We start from the raw sequence: 18,098 nt of genomic DNA on the forward strand, positions 1-18,098 counted from the left end.
ACTCAGGAACTCTCTGGGAGAGGAAGTGGTGATGTCCAACTCACTTAATGAGTTCAAGAGAGGCCTGGACGCCTTTCTTGAGAACAATAAAATTACATCTTATGCTTAGTTAATTAATCCAGGGATTTAATCTGACTGCCAGATTGGTGTCGGGAAGTGAATTTTTCCTCAATGATGTAAATTGGCCTATACCGCATGTTTTTTTTTCTTTTGCCTTCCCCTGGATCAACGCTGCGGAATAGCTGCAGTGCACAAGAAATAGGCTGAACTGGATGGACGCTTGTCTTTTTTTCGGCCTTATAAACTATGTAACTATGTAACTATGTAACTGCTGGACCGCATCAGCATTCTTAATGGGGTGTCCTGCTGCCGTCAGGAAACCTCTTGACTTCCATATTGGACCAAAATCATGCGATATACCGAATGCGTACCTAGAATCTGTGTAAATGTTAACAATACTACCTTCCGCTAGTTTACAGGCCTCGGTTAGGGCCCTAAGTTCAGCTTCTTGAGCCGACTGGTGTGGGAGCATTGGTTCTGCCTTGATTACTGCATTGAGGGAGACAACTGCATATCCAGTATGGAAGGTACCTGAATCGTCCTGATGACGGGATCCATCTACAAAAAATTCAAAATCTGCATTTTGTAATTCATGTTCAAATACAGTAGGTAAACCTGCCGTTTCTTGTGCCATCATTTGTACACAGTCATGAGGAACATCCTCTCTTGGATCTTCCTTAAAAAGCACAGTACCTGACTCCTCCTTTAGATCCGAGAGAGGTAACAAAGTTGCTGGATTCAGGGTAGTACACCTCTGTAAAGAAACATTGGGAGGCATTAACAGTGCACATTGTAACCTAAGATGACGTGCTGCTGAGAGGTGAGCGGGTTGCACTTGATTCAATATAGTGTAGACATCATGAGGTGTTAGAACGGTGAGCGGGTGGTCAAGAACAATGTCTGCAGATTTATGGAGTAATTGTCCAACAGCATGCAGAGCACGTACGCAGGATGGTGCACCTATGGCTACCGCATCCAATCTGCCACTAAAATAGGCAACAGGTCTCTGATTATCACCGTGTGTTTGAGTTAAAACTCCTGCTGCATGTCCAGCTTGTTCATGAAGGTACAGAGTAAATGGGAGCTCATAATTAGGGGTACCCAAAGCTGGAGCGGCCAAAATACGGTTCTTGAGAGAATAAAAACAGTCTATTGCCTCTGATGTTAGTGACTCGCCCCCTGGGCCGTGGGGTACTCGGATCCGGGCAATAGGGGGAACGATGGGAGTAGTAGTGGCAACCCGGTTCCGTGGCTCAGGGTGGTCAGACCATTGGTAGTCTGCTACGTGCTTCAGATAATGTCCGACTACGCCACCCGTGGATTGCGGTTATTAGGAACCGCCGCTGCATGCAGACCGCTGGGGCTGATGAAGTGTGCAGCTAGGGTAGTGTGACTCCCCACGGGAAGAGTGCGGCCCCAGGGCAGTGTAGTGGATGGTGGGAGTGATGGTAGTGAGAGTCCCGGTGCCGATAGTGCCGGAGGAGCAAGGAGCACACGGACAACAAGTTACAGTCCAGGGTCTTTACTCACAGTTCGTTTGTTCCGGGTCACTTCCGTCGGCAGTGACCGCCCGAGCCGTGCTGCGTCCACCAGGCGAGGGGCTCGGTCAACTCCCAGGCAGTTCAGGAGCATGGCACAGGACCCCCTTTAATCCTTTCTCTGGCCTGCCTCACCAGTGACCCACTTTTGTCCGGCTGCCGCGGACTTGTGCAGTTAAACGTGGGCCCCGTCCTCCGCTGTCCTATATGGTGCCTTCCTAGCAGGTTTGATGAGGTGTCGCACCAATAGATGATCACGACGACCGGTCTTTGGCTGAGGGTTGTTTCTCCTCCACCAACTTGGGATCCGGTACCCTTAATCTGCCTGACCCTGCACCCTGGATTCTCGTGGGTTCTTAGGGTCCCTTCCACCTTCTTGTTCCTGAGCCCTTCTGTTTCTCTGTCTCTTCTTCTCTTTCTTTCCTGTTCTGTTCCTTTCTGTTCCTTTCTCTTGGAGCTGAGATGAGCTAGAATCTCAGCTCCCCTTCACCTCCTCCTCGGCCTCTCACTAGGCCCTCCTGGAGTAGAGCTCCTACAGAGCCTCTACTCCCTGTCTTCTCCTCTGGCTGAACGAACCTAGATCTAAGATGGTGCCCACCTTTTATACCTCCCTCTGACCATGAGCCCAGGTGACCAGCAACCAATGGGCTCCTACCTACGCTCAGAAACCGCCCCCTATCTGCCCCTACAGCACTGGGTGTTCCACCCCTCCCTCCCCACTCCAGCAGGGACATGGTCGGTCGTGCCTGCACTTATGTCTAGTGGGAGCACCGTTGAGCTGTCCCTCGGAAATGGGGTGTGTGTGCTGCATGCAGCTAACTGAGCCCTGGTCCATACTCCATCCTTACCCGGGAGTGGAATATCACACCTCTGGACTGAGGTGCAATACCCCTGTAGCGGCCGAACCCTCGGGGCGCTACATTCCCCCCTGGTAAAGCACAGCACGTCCTCGGGCTGGAAAAGAGCAAAAACAGTTGATTACAGGACATGCAAAACTTTTTCAATAACTTTTTACATTTAGAAACAGACATTACGGTTCAACTCCCTTCATGGGACACACTTTTCTTTTCACTAGACATTATAGAAAACTTTTTCAATGCTTCCGGAACTCTTTTGTATAAAACATTATAGAAAACTTTCACATGACTATTTAGCAGCATATAAAACCTTTTCACATAAAACATTTTTAATTAAAGCACATTCTTGGGTTCTTGGCTGCGGTGCAACTTGCAACCAGGTGCTCTTCTTTTTTAAAGGTGCAACAGTCCATTTTAACTTTGAGGTAGACGTTGCGGTTCTTGTATAAAACCAGTAGGAGGCGCTTTAAGAAGCGCAACTATATACATGGAATTGGCCGTTTCCAGTCCGCGGCCGGTGGGGATAGGGGAATGGCTGCTCACAGTCCTCAGCCTGTTAGGGGAAGAGGGACGGCTGCTCTCAGTCCTCAGCCAGATTACTTAGGGGATAGGGGCACACAGGTAACAGTTCGATACTTGTCCCAACGGGGACCACACTTTCAAGATGGGAACAGTCCCAAAAACGATTCGGATGTCCTGACGGGTAACTATGTACACAGGTACTTTGCTACTTATTAGTAGCGGTGTCCTCCATAGGCTCCTTCTTCCTCCTCATATGGCTCTTCAGACCCGTCCGGGTCCTCTTGGCTCTCCTCATAGCCGTGGTATTGTAGCTCCTCCTCGGTGATCCGATGGACATGTAGGGCATATGGTCCTTTTGCACCTACGTGGCGGGTGAAGGTGACCACATCACCAGGGTACAGGTCACGGCCACGATGCCCCTCAGGTAGATGACTTTCGACGTCCCTGCGGGTCACAAAGACGTCGCCTGCTGTTTCTGGGCCCCTGATGAAGCCCCAGCCGTTCTCCATGTGGAACTTGACTATGGTCCCGGTGATTCGGGGACCACGGGCAGCTTCGGGGTCTTGGCGGGCCTTACGTTTTTGTTCAGCACTCTGGGCTTGGAGCCGTTCCTCCCTGACGCGTCTCTCTCGTCGCTCCTGCTCAAAGGTCGCCAGTTGCTGATGACAGGCCTCCAGACGACGGACCGCGTCTGCCCGAGTCTCTTGGGACAACCCCATCAAGTTCTCGCCGGTGGGGTCCCACGCAAATTGGACGTCTTCTAGTGGGGGTAGGGTGACCTCGACGGGTTCAGGAGCCGGTATCAGAGGCTCGCGCGGGGGCTGGGCCTTCCATGGCTGATTGCCGGTCACTTCAGCCGGCCACTCCAGGGGCAGTCCATCCGGACCGGTATGATGGGCAATCAAGTCCACACCCAGTTGTGGTATGGTAGAGGGACTTGATCTGGGGGCAGCGCCCGGGGGCACTCGGCCTTGCGACCAGGCCAGGGGTCTCTCGGTCGCGCTAGGTGGCAGTCCCGTCCGGGACGGGGCGCAGGCTTAGCGATGGCACCCGGGTCATCCAGGCCTTGCGACCAGGCCGATGACGCTTCTCGCTTTACGGCGCCCGGGGTCAGGGGGCGTGGCGACGGGCGGGGCGTGGCCGCGGCGCTCACCGCTTGAGGCCTAGCTGGAAGTAGTGGCGGCGCGGCAACAGGCGCGGTGAATGGGGCTTCGGGTGCCGCGACTGGGGGCTGGGGCAGGCTTGCGGTTGCTGGGCTTGGGGTGGTGACGTCCCCTTCACTTGCCTCAGTCCTCGCGGCTCCCTCCACGGCGTCGCCTCCGGTCCTCTCTCCTCTTGCGCCGTCCTCCGAGGCAGGCAAACCGCGGGGTGCGGCTGAAGTCTGTCGCTGATGGGTCTCGGCCTGCCGGGCCAGTTCCTTTCTCCACTCTGTGAGTGCATCTTGCTGCGCCCGGACCATCCTCCGCTCCAGGTCCTCCAGTGCAGCTTGCGCACACTCCGGATCTCTGGGGAGCTGCGCCAGGACTTCTGCTGGGCTGCAGAGCGGTTCGGCCTGCAGCAGGCTTCGGGCCAGGAGACTGGTGCTGCTCAGGGCGTCCATTCCCGGGTGCGGTCTGTCTGGACTGATCCAGACCACCCCCTGCCCCGCAGTTTTCTTCTCTTCCCACCCCCATTGGGGGCGGCCCCGGGGCAACTTGGTGACAATCACTTTCAGGGGCAGCCCCCCCATGTTGATAGACATCTCCACTGCTGCATTCATGGCTGGTGGGGGCGGGCCCCTTCTTTGGCGCCATTCTGGGATCTGGCCCACGATGGGAGGTGGCTTCCTGCTGTCTTTTGGTGCACACATAATGGCGTCCGCTCTGCCAGGGCGGGAAAAACGGATGAAGACGGCGGGAAACGGTCCAAGATGGCGTCTGATGGCGGGAATCGGCTCCAGACGGCGGGAAACTTCTTTTTAAGGTACATGTGTAATTCTCTTCAGGCACGCAATACCCGTTTGTGGCGGGTTGGTCACGATCCTGCCGACTACGCCAAAGCTGACCCGCCCCCTGGGCCGTGGGGAACTCGGATCCGGGCAATAGGGGGAACGATGGGAGTAGTAGTGGCAACCCGGTTCCGTGGCTCAGAGTGGTCAGACCATTGGTAGTCTGCTACGTGCATCAGATAATGTCCGACTACGCCACCTGTGGATTGCGGTTATTAGGAACCGCCGCTGCATGCAGACCGCTGGGGCTGATGAAGTGTGCAGCTAGGGTAGTGTGACTCCCCACGGGAAGAGTGCGGCCCCAGGGCAGTGTAGTGGATGGTGGGAGTGATGGTAGTGAGAGTCCCGGTGCCGATAGTGCCGGAGGAGCAAGGAGTACACGGACAACAAGTTACAGTCCAGGGTCTTTACTCACAGTTCGTTTGTTCCGGGTCACTTCCGTCGGCAGTGACCGCCCGAGCCGTGCTGCGTCCACCAGGCGAGGGGCTCGGTCAACTCCCAGGCAGTTCAGGAGCATGGCACAGGACCCCCTTTAATCCTTTCTCTGGCCTGCCTCACCAGTGACCCACTTTTGTCCGGCTGCCGCGGACTTGTGCAGTTAAACGTGGGCCCCGTCCTCCGCTGTCCTATATGGTGCCTTCCTAGCAGGTTTGATGAGGTGTCGCACCAATAGATGATCACGACGACCGGTCTTTGGCTGAGGGTTGTTTCTCCTCCACCAACTTGGGATCCGGTACCCTTAATCTGCCTGACCCTGCACCCTGGATTCTCGTGGGTTCTTAGGGTCCCTTCCACCTTCTTGTTCCTGAGCCCTTCTGTTTCTCTGTCTCTTCTTCTCTTTCTTTCCTGTTCTGTTCCTTTCTGTTCCTTTCTCTTGGAGCTGAGATGAGCTAGAATCTCAGCTCCCCTTCACCTCCTCCTCGGCCTCTAACTAGGCCCTCCTGGAGTAGAGCTCCTACAGAGCCTCTACTCCCTGTCTTCTCCTCTGGCTGAACGAACCTAGATCTAAGATGGTGCCCATCTTTTATACCTCCCTCGGACCATGAGCCCAGGTGACCAGCAACCAATGGGCTCCTACCTACGCTCAGAAACCGCCCCCTATCTGCCCCTACAGCACTGGGTGTTCCACCCCTCCCTCCCCACTCCAGCAGGGACATGGTCGGTCGTGCCTGCACTTATGTCTAGTGGGAGCACCGTTGAGCTGTCCCTCGGAAATGGGGTGTGTGTGCTGCATGCAGCTAACTGAGCCCTGGTCCATACTACATCCTTACCCGGGAGTGGAATATCACACCTCTGGACTGAGGTGCAATACAATACCCCTGTAGCGGCCGAACCCTCGGGGCGCTACATTAGTACAAAAGGTGTTGGGGTAAGACAGTCATAGAGGGGCTGCATTAAAACAGAGACGGCATGAATCCACTGTCTGCAATAGGAAACAAGTCCAAGAAAAGTTCTGAGGGCTGCAACATTAATGGGGACGGTGAATGCCTGTACTGCTTGTTTGCGTGCATTTGTTAAATGACGGGCTCCTGGTGTAATGCAATGTCCCAAAAAGGTGACTGAAGATTTACAAAACTGAAGCTTATCTTTTGATGCCTTGCAGCCAGCGTGATAGAGAAACAACATAAGCGATATAGTTGCACTATGACATTGTTTCCTGGAGGGGGCACAAATGAGCAGGTCATCGACATATTGCAAAACAACGATATGTGGTTCAGACCATCCCTCCAGTATTTCCTGCAGACTTGCAGTGTACATTGTGGGTGAATTCTGGGCATCCTGTGGCAGCACTGTCCATGTATATTGACTACCCTGGAATGTGAAAGCAAGCAAGTACTGGCAGTCAGGATGTAATGGTACACTGAAAAATGCATTTGCCAAATCGACCACTGAAAAGCAAAGAGAGTTAGAAGGTATCTGTGACAGAAGAGTATGCGGGTTGGGCACAACTGGTGTTAGAAGTTCTGTGGCTTTGTTAACCAACCGGAGGTCATGGACCATTCTATATGCGGCTGGTTGTCCTGGCACGCTCTTTTTCTTTACTGGGAACAGGGGAGTGTTGCAAGGGGACTGGGTTTTGACTAGGACTCCTCTCTGTAGTAATTTTTGGACCTGCTGGGCTATGGCATTCTCCTGAGCCGAGCTAAGGGGATACTGCCTCTGTTGAGGCAAGATGGCTCCTGGTTTTAATTTCACCATTACTGGTTGAACTCTTAACCTACCAACATCTGTTTTGTCTGAGGCCCAAAAATCATGTGGTACAGCCTGCTCCAATATCGGGGGAAACTCATTTGTCTCTTCTATGCTGGCAATATCTAGTGACATAATTTTGCAAAGGGTACTTGGTTTTAAACCTGGGGTCATGGTGACAGTGCCATCGGGATGATACTCAATATGTTCTTGTAATTGGGACAACACATCATTTCCCAAAAGGTTACATTGGCCTCGGGGCGATACCATGAGCTGGCTATGTACAGTAGCTCCTTGAATTTGCAGGGGAATTCTTTTAGTGACAGGGAGCAGGACAGACGGGGAATTGAAGGGGGTGGCAATGACATGATGTGAAAAATCAGTGTCAGTATATGGCCAATCACCTTGCGTAATTACTGAATTGTCGGCCCCCGTATCTACTTGGAAATCGATTTCATGTCCCCCTGGTAGGTTCACCTGCACTATACAACTGGGAGTTGGGGGTAAGGAGATGAGGGGGTTCATGTGCAAGCTACCCTCATCCTATGGGGGCGTTGTTTGGTCGGCTGGAGGACCCGTACTCTGAGCATTTGGATACGGGTTGGTCCTACAGTTCTTTCTAAAATGTCCTGGCTTTTTACATCCGTAACACAGTTTCTGTCCTCCTCCTTCAGTCCGTCCTCTGCCTCTGTTGTTTCTGGGGGTCGTCTCTACTATATGTATTCTGGCAGCTCTTTTTGCCTGCACTATGTCATGCTGTGCCCCCTGAGCTATTCTAGCTAAATCTTCTGCCTTCACTGATCTCCAGTCCGGTCTACTTGCTTTTACCTTCTCTGCAATCTCTTTCTTTAGTCCATTCATGAAAGCACTTGCTAATACCCTCTCACTAGTCTTATTCCCGGGGTTGAACCCCATTTCTGACCAGGTTTTCTTTAGTGCATAGAAATAATCCTTAGGATCTTCCTCCTTTCCCTGCACTCTATCTTCTAGTGTAACTTGCTTTTCTGCTTGCCTGTCTTGACATGTTTTTACCAACGCTGCTGCGAATAGGACTCCAGCTGCTGCATCATTAGATTCTGCATCTACGGGTCCGGTCCTATTGGCATACTGTTTTTTTGTCTCATCTATCAACCTATCATAGCGGGCTTCATCTGCCAATTTTCCCTTAATTACCCCCTGCAGATCTATTCTAGTGGCATGGTACGTACACTGTATGGTGGTGATCATTCTAGCAAAACCCATAGGGGACTGGGATGGAACTGGCAGCTGGGAGATCAGTGCCAACTGCTCTGAAGGACTCCATGGTCTATACATTAACATTGTACGAGCTTCCTGACCTGGAACCACTGCATCCCCCCCTGCTGCTGCTGCTGCTGCTGCTCCCGGTGCTCCTGGCACAACTACCGTCCTCATTGGGAATTGTCTAGCTGGGTGGGGTCTCTGTCCTCCACATGCCACACAGATGTCTACTGTCAAGGGATTCTGATGTCCACATCTGGGGCAAACCCAACATTTAGGTTCCTGGGAATTCTGGTACTGGGGTGGGAGTGACGTCGGGAGCGGACAGGGAGGAAAATCTGTCATTCCAGTTTTTGTCAGTCTGTAACGTCCGTCTCCTAATTCTTCAATCTTTCCTTCAAAATAAGCGCATGCATTCATCCATACATCTACTGTCCCTAACAGACCCTTATCTTTCAGCCATCCATGATAGGAGTTAAAGAAGGATTTCCATTTCTCTCCATTCATCTCTCCATTCTCATTCATTCCCGCTTTACACAATATTTTGTCAATTCCAATCAGTGCCTGTTTCCCTTTTCTGCGTACCACTAAGTCTTTGGCTATAATGCCTTCCTTGGCATTTTGGTTCCCCATTTTTTTCGGTTCTCCTCACCTAGAAGAGACTCCTCAGTCACTTAGACAATGGTCACTTAGACAATGGGCCACAAAGGTTTCTGAACCATTCCACTACTAGCCTCTCTAGGACTTATACGCCAACCAGAAAAACAGACCAAAAACATCAATCCCGGGACACATCCACAACACAATCATCGGATCCATACTTTCATTCTTAAATTCTCCAAAGGATAGAAGGCAGGACTGTCAATTTATCTGAGGGATTCTACTGGTTCAAAGGGACCTGAGCCAGACAACAATCTGTTGAATTACCTGGGGAGCCGACCGCTCGGGGGTGAGGGAGTCTCTTCTATGCAGTGATATAATTAGGTAGAATATAACAGTTATTCTTACCTCAGCGCTGTATATATCACCAACAGAGAGCTTCACTCGTCCCACGTCTCGGACCGGTCGAGCACCCTTGGGTAGATTAACTCAAGGTCCCTGTTCGAGGCGCCAGCTGTCGTCACTGAATTTTGGGTCTTCTATCCTTTGGATTACGAGCTCGGAGAGAATGAAGACACAGGACAGGATGTTTGTGTCTAAACATACTCTAAAAACTTTATTACAAAACACAGGGCTAATATACACCCTAAAGGCAGGAAACGGATTTGCCATATATGGTTCGATTATACAGTTTAGCTGAACAAGCGAAAAAAGCTAGTTTCTGTATGCTTTAAAATATTTAATTAGACTTATCTAGTTAGCAAGGTCATTTCATCTTTCTGCAAGAACACATTATTGCTACAAGAAGAAACATCTGGCCAGGGAGAATCACGTTATCTTTTTAGCAAGGACACGCTATTGATACAAGAAGGAACATTCATAGCTGTTGTTTTCACCTAAAATAACTGTCAGACTTATATAGCATAGATGGGGCCTTTAAACTTGAGGGACTCCATCTTCTGCTATAACAGGTGGGATATAACATTCAGCCCCCCCCACTGATCAGCAGTTCCCAGTGCCCGTGGTATGTGCTCACTTGCGGAGGGAACTACACAGCTGCATCAACTGCATAGTGGCCACGGCTGGGCACTTCATATCCACTCTTATTGAATAGGCCTAGATTTGCATTACCCAGTTGCAGCCATTATTAAGGTTAGGCCATCAATATAAAAGCAATGGACAATCCCTTTAAGTCCTGCAGAATCTCTTTATGTAGTTTCTCACCATAGCAATACCATACATGTCAACATTAAAGAGAACCTGTAATGTCAGAAAACGCTATTTACCTGGAGATATAGGGTCAATCTGCAGGTAAATATCTTTACAATGCTACATGGCCATCTGACTGTAAGTGCGGCTACCAGGAAAGAAGTAACTTATTTCCTCCCGGGAGCTCTGGGCTTTCAGTCATAGGAGAAGTTACATTCATGGCTCACAGCGCTGCTCACTATACTGTGTGGCTGTAAGCACGCCCCAGAGAAAATTTTCTCCGCACAGATGCGCTGCACATTGAGCTGGCCATCCAAGTGCTGGAGCGTGCTTACAGCAACTACTCATAGTGTAGTAAGCCGGCTTAAGCAACTCCTTGCATGACTGAAAGCCGATGGCTCTTGAAAGAAATATAGTTTAGTTTCTGCCAGTAGCTGAACTTTTAGTAAAGCTGCCAGGAAATGTTGTAACACTATTTACCTGCAGATTATTCCTGTATCTGACGTTTTCAGCTATACCATTTTTGGTATATGGCTTTTTGATAATTTTTTATTCTATTTTCTGTCAGTATTATGGAAGAGCTACATTTTTGGTGAGTTTATTATTTTTTATTCATCATAAGGCTATGATCACACATTACGTTTTTGCAGTGTTTTTTCTGCAACCAAAATCTGCTCTTGCTCAAAAGGGCTCTTTCACACATCAGTATCTCCAGTACGAGTGGTGACAGTTTCCACACATGCTGGAGACATTGATACAAGTAGACCCATTCAAATGAATTGGTCTGTGCACATCTCAGTGTGTTTCCACAGACCGTGTGTTCATGTGCTCCACATACTGACATGTCTGGTTTTTGCAGATGCACGGTCCGCATCCGTGTGACACGTACCGGTGCCTGGGAATCAGCACTACAGTTAGCGCTGTTCCCAAAGGCTGGGTCCTGAATGCTGCCCTCATCATGGTTCCCTTTCGGCGCTGTGATCAGCACCAGCAGGCACAATGATGAGGGTAGTAGTGTCTGATATCGCAGTGTCCACCTGTAAAAATAAGAATAAAAATAATCAAATTCATATACTCACCTCTCCTAGGGGTCCCCCGCTATAATCCTCTGACCGCTGATGCCGATAACCCGGGGAGAATGAGCGGCTCCGGAGCTGCGCTCAGTGAGTGACAGGACACGGCTCCTGAGCTCAGCTCCAGAGCCACTCATTCTCCCCGCCTCCTCGGTGTCAGAGGATTACACTGGGGGACACCTAGGAGAGGTGAGCATATGGATATTATTATTTTATTCTTAGTTTTACACATGGACACAGCGGGAGCAGACCCTACCACTACCCTCATCCTTGTCCCTGTTGGTGCTGATTGCAGCGCAGGAAAGGAATCATGATGAGGGCAGTGCTCAGTACCTGGCACTTGGGAACAGCGCTAACTGTACGCTGATTCCCAGGAGCCAGTATGTGTGATCTTGATGCGGCACATGGGCCGCACACGGATGCAACATGTAAAACGCATACGGACACGGATATCTTCAGTAACGGAAATATATGTGAAACCGGCCTAAAAAACAGGTATTGTGATGTTTTTTGGTGGAGATTATAGGAATCTACAGTACGTTTAATAAAGTCAGTCTTATTCATCAAAAAAGCAGCAAAATCAGTGTTTTCCCACTTTCTTATTGCTATGAGTGAAAAACGCTGCAAAAACGCTTTTGTTCAATGCCCCCGTTGGGGCATACATTTGAACCTACAAGAAAAAGGGATACGGATAAATGTGCCTACAGAGCCATAGACTGTAATGATGCCGGCAGAGCAAACGTGCACTCTGCATAATTTTCGTGAGTGCACATATGGCGCCCCTGATGGTTCAGTCGCCACAGGGGTACTGCACCTCAGATAGAGGTGTGGTATCTCCGCTTTCAGGTAAGGATGGAGTACTACACAGGACCCCAACCACACACTCAACACTACACCACTCCAGTTCTGTAGGGGGCCTAAATGCACCATAGTGCCGCCCCGGTCCAGAACGGAGGAGTTGGGGGGAACCAAAGTGAGGGGGAACCAAGTAGTGAGTGAGGGTGGAGGAAGCACTTACTTAGCATATTAGCATATTCTATATAACGGGAGGCCATCTTAAGTTCAAGGTCTTTGGTTGTGGGTCTTCAGTCGGGGTCCAGCTGAGCCAGTAGCTGGCTGAAGGTCCACGGTCCCTGGTCTCAGGCCTTGAGACAGGGAGCGGGGCAGAGTATTACCCAAACCAGGGATTTAAGCTTAAAGAGGACAATTTGCATATTCCAGGTGCCTTCTGGGAAAAGCGAAGAGTCTCCTTCAGCTAGAAGATCGCTGGGTACAGCCGGGAACCAGCTGCTTGGAAAGCATCGCCAAACCAGGGATTGAAGCTTGAAGAGGACAATTTGCATATTCCAGGTGCCTTCTGGGAAAAGAGAAGAGTCTTCTTCAGCTAGAAGATCGTTGGGTACAGCCGGGACCAGCTGCTTGGAAAGCATCGCCAAACCAGGGATTGAAGCTTGAAGAGGACAATTTGCATATTCCAGGTGCTTTCTGGGAAAAGTGAAGAGTCTCCTTCAGCTAGAAGATCGTTGGGTACAGCCGCGACCAGCTGCTTGGAAAGCATCGCCAAACCAGGGATTGAAGCTTGAAGAGGACAATTTGCATATTCCAGGTGCCTTCTGGGAAAAGCGAAGAGTCTCCTACAGCTAGAAGATCATTGGATACAGCCGGGACCAGCTGCTTGGAAAGCATCGCCAAACCAGGGATTGAAGCTTGAAGAGGACAATTTGCATATTCCAGGTGCCTTCTGGGAAAAGCGAAGAGTCTCCTTCAGCTAGAAGATCGTTGGATACAGCCGGGACTGGGATCAGCGGGACGGCGCGCAAATTTGTTTAATTTGTTTATCCTAGGGTATCACAAGAAAGAAGACAGACATCAAGTCAGCAGGGACAAGGCGCAGCATGGCAGATGTGACAACCTACATGGTGAGCTGCAACATGTGCTACATGTTCACAGATCGACCAGAAGCTGAAACCAACTTCACCTGCCAGAAGTGTAGACTACTGGCTCTTTTAGAAGAAAAGGTGCGGGGACTGGAAGAAAGAATTGCGACATTAAAACTCATCAAGGAAAATGAAGACTTCCTGGACAGAACAGAAGCGTCACTACTGGTCACGGAAAGTGAAGGAAGCGTCAGAAAGCCTCCAGAGGCAGACAAATGGAGGCAAGTGACCAAAAGAAGCAAGAAGACCATGGAGACACCACCAACCACACAACTGAGAAACAGATTCCAAGGACTTGTGGAGGACGAAGATGGCACACCTAAGGGTGAGGCACTACCAGCAAGCAAAAAAGAAAAGAGCACCCAGAAACACCCAGAAGCGACAAGAAAAAGGACAGCCAAGAAGGGAAGAAGAGTGGTGGTGGTGGGAGACTCACTACTGAGAGGAACAGAAGCAGCTATCTGCAGACCGGACATAACCGCAAGAGAAGTATGCTGCCTCCCAGGGGCGAAGATCAAGGATGTTACCGATAGGATACCGAAGCTCATCAGTTCCAAGGATGTCCACGCATTTCTTCTGATACATGTTGGCACCAATGACACGGCAAAGAAGGACCTACCGACAATCTGCAAGGACTTTGAAGCATTGGGGAAGAAAATAAAAGAACTGGATGCCAGGTAGTTTTTTCTTCTATCCTTCCAGTAGACTTGCATGGCGTCAGGAGATGGAACAGGATCCTTGATGTGAACAACTGGCTGAGACGATGGTGCAGACAACAAGGATTTGGATTCCTGGACCACGGTGTGAATTACCTCTATGACGGACTCCTTGCCAGAGACGGACTACACCTCAACAAACCCGGGAAACACACATTCGCCAGGAGACTTGCAACACTCATCAGGAGGGCGTTAAACTAGAAGAAGAGGGGATGGGAAGAAAAACGCTGGACACGAACATGCAACCAGAGAACATACTAATGAAAGATATGAAGTGCGACAAAGAAGGTCCAAGACAAGATACTTGGAAGGGAGGTAAGAAAATTTCTAATACAATCCACAGGGAGAAGATTGGAACAAAACAAAATCGTGTAAACTGCGTGCTAGCAAATGCCAGAAGCCTGACAAACAAGATGGATGAACTGGAAGCAGAAATATCTACAGGTAACTATGACATAGTGGGAATAACTGAGACATGGTTAGATGAAAGCTATGACTGGGCAGTTAACTTACAGGGTTACAGTCTGTTTAGCAGGGATCGAATAAGTCGGAAAGGGGGTGGAGTCTGTCTATATGTAAAGACGTGTCTAAAGCCTACAATACGGGAGGATGTATGGGAGGGAAATGAGGAGGTCGAGTCCTTATGGGTGGAGATACATGGGGCAAAAAACAATAATAAAATTATCATAGGAGTCTGTTATAAACCACCAAATATAGCAGAAGCCACGGAAAGTCTATTAATGAGACAAATAGACGAAGTAGCAAAAAATAACCAGGTGATTATTATGGGGGACTTCAACTACCCCGATATAGACTGGGAAACAGAAAGCTGTAGATCTCAGAAAGGAAACAGGTTTCTGTCAATTATCAAAGACAATTATTTGTCACAACTTGTGCAGGAACCAACTAGAGGGACGGCCCTTTTAGACTTAATATTAACTAACAGGCCAGACAGAATAACTGAGGTGCAGGTCGGGGGGCACCTGGGAAATAGTGACCACAACATTATACAATTCCACATGTGCTTCAGTAGGTGCCCAGCAAGGGAGTCGCAAAAACACTGAACTTCAGCTAAGAGATGCCCTTCACCTTATAGACTGGGATATGATCTTCAGTAATAGGAGCACGGATAGAACATGGGAAATAGTGACCACAACATTATACAGTTCCACATGTGCTTCAGTAGGGTGCCCAGCAAGGGAGTCACAAAAACACTGAACTTCAGGAGGGCAAAGTTTGATCAGCTAAGAGATGCCCTTCACCTTATAGACTGGGATAGTATCTTCAAATGGGACATTTTCAAAACAGTCCTACATAGTCACTGTAGAAGGTCCATACCTTATGGGAATAAAAGGGCTAGGAATAGGAGGAAGCCAATGTGGCTAAATAAGGACGTCAAGAGGGCAATGAAAAACAAAAAAAGGGCTTTCGGTAAACTTAAACAAGAAGGCAGCGAGGAAGCGCTAATATCTTATAGGGAAAAAAACAAAATCTGTAAGAAACAAATAAGAATAGCAAAAGAGGAGACAGAGAGACTAATTGCCAAGGAAAGTAAAACCAATCCCAAACTGTTCTTTAACTATATAAACAGTAAAAGGATTAAAACTGATGGCGTTGGCCCATTGAAAAATAACCTGGGTAAAATCATAGAGGACGATGAGGGTAAAGCAAACCTACTCAATAGCTTCTTCTCCACTGTTCTCACAAAAGAAAACAATTTATCGGAGGAAATGCAGAGTGATAAAGTAAACCCTCCGCTAAATATCACCCACCTAACCCAGGAGGAAGCTCAGAAACGCCTAAATAATATCAAAATAGACAAGTCACCAGGCCCAGATGGCATACACCCCCGGGTACTAAAAGAATTAAGTAATGTGATAGACAGGCCGCTGTATCTTATATTCAAGCACTCTTTATGGACAGGGACTGTCCCACTAGACTGGCGCCAAGCAAATGTGGTACCAATATTCAAAAAGGGGTCTAAAAGTGACCCTGGGAACTATAGAGCAGTCAGCTTAACGTCTGTTGTGGGTAAATTGTTTGAAGGATTTCTTAGAGATGCAATTGTAGAATATCTTAATGATAATAACTATCTAACTCCATATCAACATGGATTCATGAGGGATCGCTCCTGATGGCCTTCTACGAGGAGGTGAGCTCACAGCTGGACCGGGGAGAGTCAGTGGATGTTGTATACCTTGACTTCTCCAAAGCGTTTGATACCGTGCCACACAAAAGGTTGGTATATAAAATGAGAATGCTTGGTCTGGGGGATAATGTGTGCAAGTGGGTAAATAGCTGGCTGAGTGATAGAAAGCAGAGGGTGGTTATCAATGGAGTAAGCTCAGGGGGTGTCAGGGTTACTAGCGGGGTGCCTCAAGGGTCTGTCTTGGACCCTATATTATTTAATATATTTATTAATGATCTAGTGGAAGGGTTGCATAGTAAAATAGCAATATTTGCAGATGATGCTAAACTTTGTAAAGTAGTTAATACAGATGAGGATAGGGCACAGCTACAGGAGGATTTAGATAAATTGGGGAGTTGGGCCAAAAAATGGCAAATGGGGTTCAATGCCGATAAATGTAAGGTCATGCACATGGGAAAGAAAAACAGCAGTCACCCATACATATTAAATGGGAAACCGTTGGTGAAATCTGACATGGAGAAGGACCTGGGCGTCTTGGTTAATAGCAAATTAAATTGGAGTGCCCAGTGTCAGGCAGCAGCTGCGAAGGCAAATAGAGTCATGACATGCATCAGAAGAGGAGTAGGGGCATATGATGAGAACATTGTTCTTCCTCTGTATAAAGCGCTGGTAAGGCCGCACTTAGAATATTGTGCACAGTTCTGGGCTCCGGTGCTCAGGAAAGACATATTGGAGCTAGAGAGGGTACAAAGGAGGGTGACTAAGGTAATAAAGGGAATGGAGGTACAAGAATACCCAGAGAGGTTGTCAAAATTAGGCCTATTTACGTTGGAAAAGAGAAGGCTTAGGGGAGACCTCATAAACATGTATAAATACATCAGGGGGCAGTACAGAGATCTCTCCCATGACCTGTTTATACCAAGGATGGTGACAAAGACGAGGGGGCACACTATGCGTCTGGAGGAAAGGAGGTTCCTGCACCAGCATAGAAGGGGATTCTTTACGGTCAGAGCCGTGAGACTCTGGAACTCTCTGGGAGAGGAAGTGGTGATGTCCAACTCACTTAATGAGTTCAAGAGAGGCCTGGACGCCTTTCTTGAGAACAATAAAATTTAGTGTTGAGCGATACCTTCCGATATCGGGAAATATCGGATCGGATTGGATCGGACCGATACCGAAAGAGTATCGGATATCGCCGATTCCGATACCGGAAACCAATGCAAGTCAATGGGACAGAAATATCGGAATGAAAATAAACCCTTTCTTTCCTTGTAGGTTAATTCTACATGAAGGAAAACAACTAAGAATAATGTAGAATGTATTGGGGGAGGTGGGGGAGACAATAAAGGCATAGAGGTTTAGCCCAATCAAATGGAATAGCAGGAATTAATATTTTTTTTTAAGACGTTCTGAGTTACGGAAATATTGACTATGTTAAGTATTTTTATATATTTATGTTTCACTACTTCCATGCTCTTCACCTTCTTTTTTCTTCTCCCACACTTTCTCTTTCATCATCTTCAGCATCTTTTTCATCCACTTCTTCTTCACCTTCTTCATCTTCTTCTTCTTCACCTTCTTCGTATTATTCTTTTTTTTTACATTCTTCATATTCTACTTCTTCATATTCTTCATCTTCTTCTTCTTCATCATATTCTTATTTGTGGCAGGCATTCCTGTAGTTGTTATCTATAAAAGGTTGGACATTACACCTTTCGTTCTGCCCGTCACAAAAGATTTACAACAGGATTTGTCCGCGTTCAGTTTGGCCTGCAGCAGCAGGTCTTTTCCAGGGGCACCACGAGGAGGAACGGACTCACCCCCATACACTGCTTAGTCATCTTCTGCTTATAATTTAGATATTATCTTTTGCTCTCATTTTTAGTCTTATGCTTAATGTTCTTCCGCTTTTTGTTCTGCAGCTTCTTGTATTTCTGCTTCTTGGCTTTCTGTCTCTTGTTCTTCTGTATCTTGGTGCTTGTCTTCTCTTCTTTGTCCTCTTGGTCAACTTCTTCAGGGTC

This window comes from Phyllobates terribilis, unplaced genomic scaffold (genome assembly GCF_046119375.1).
Source record: "Phyllobates terribilis strain yellow unplaced genomic scaffold, ASM4611937v1 Scaffold_205__1_contigs__length_3507201, whole genome shotgun sequence".
Lineage (NCBI taxonomy): Eukaryota > Metazoa > Chordata > Amphibia > Anura > Dendrobatidae > Phyllobates > Phyllobates terribilis.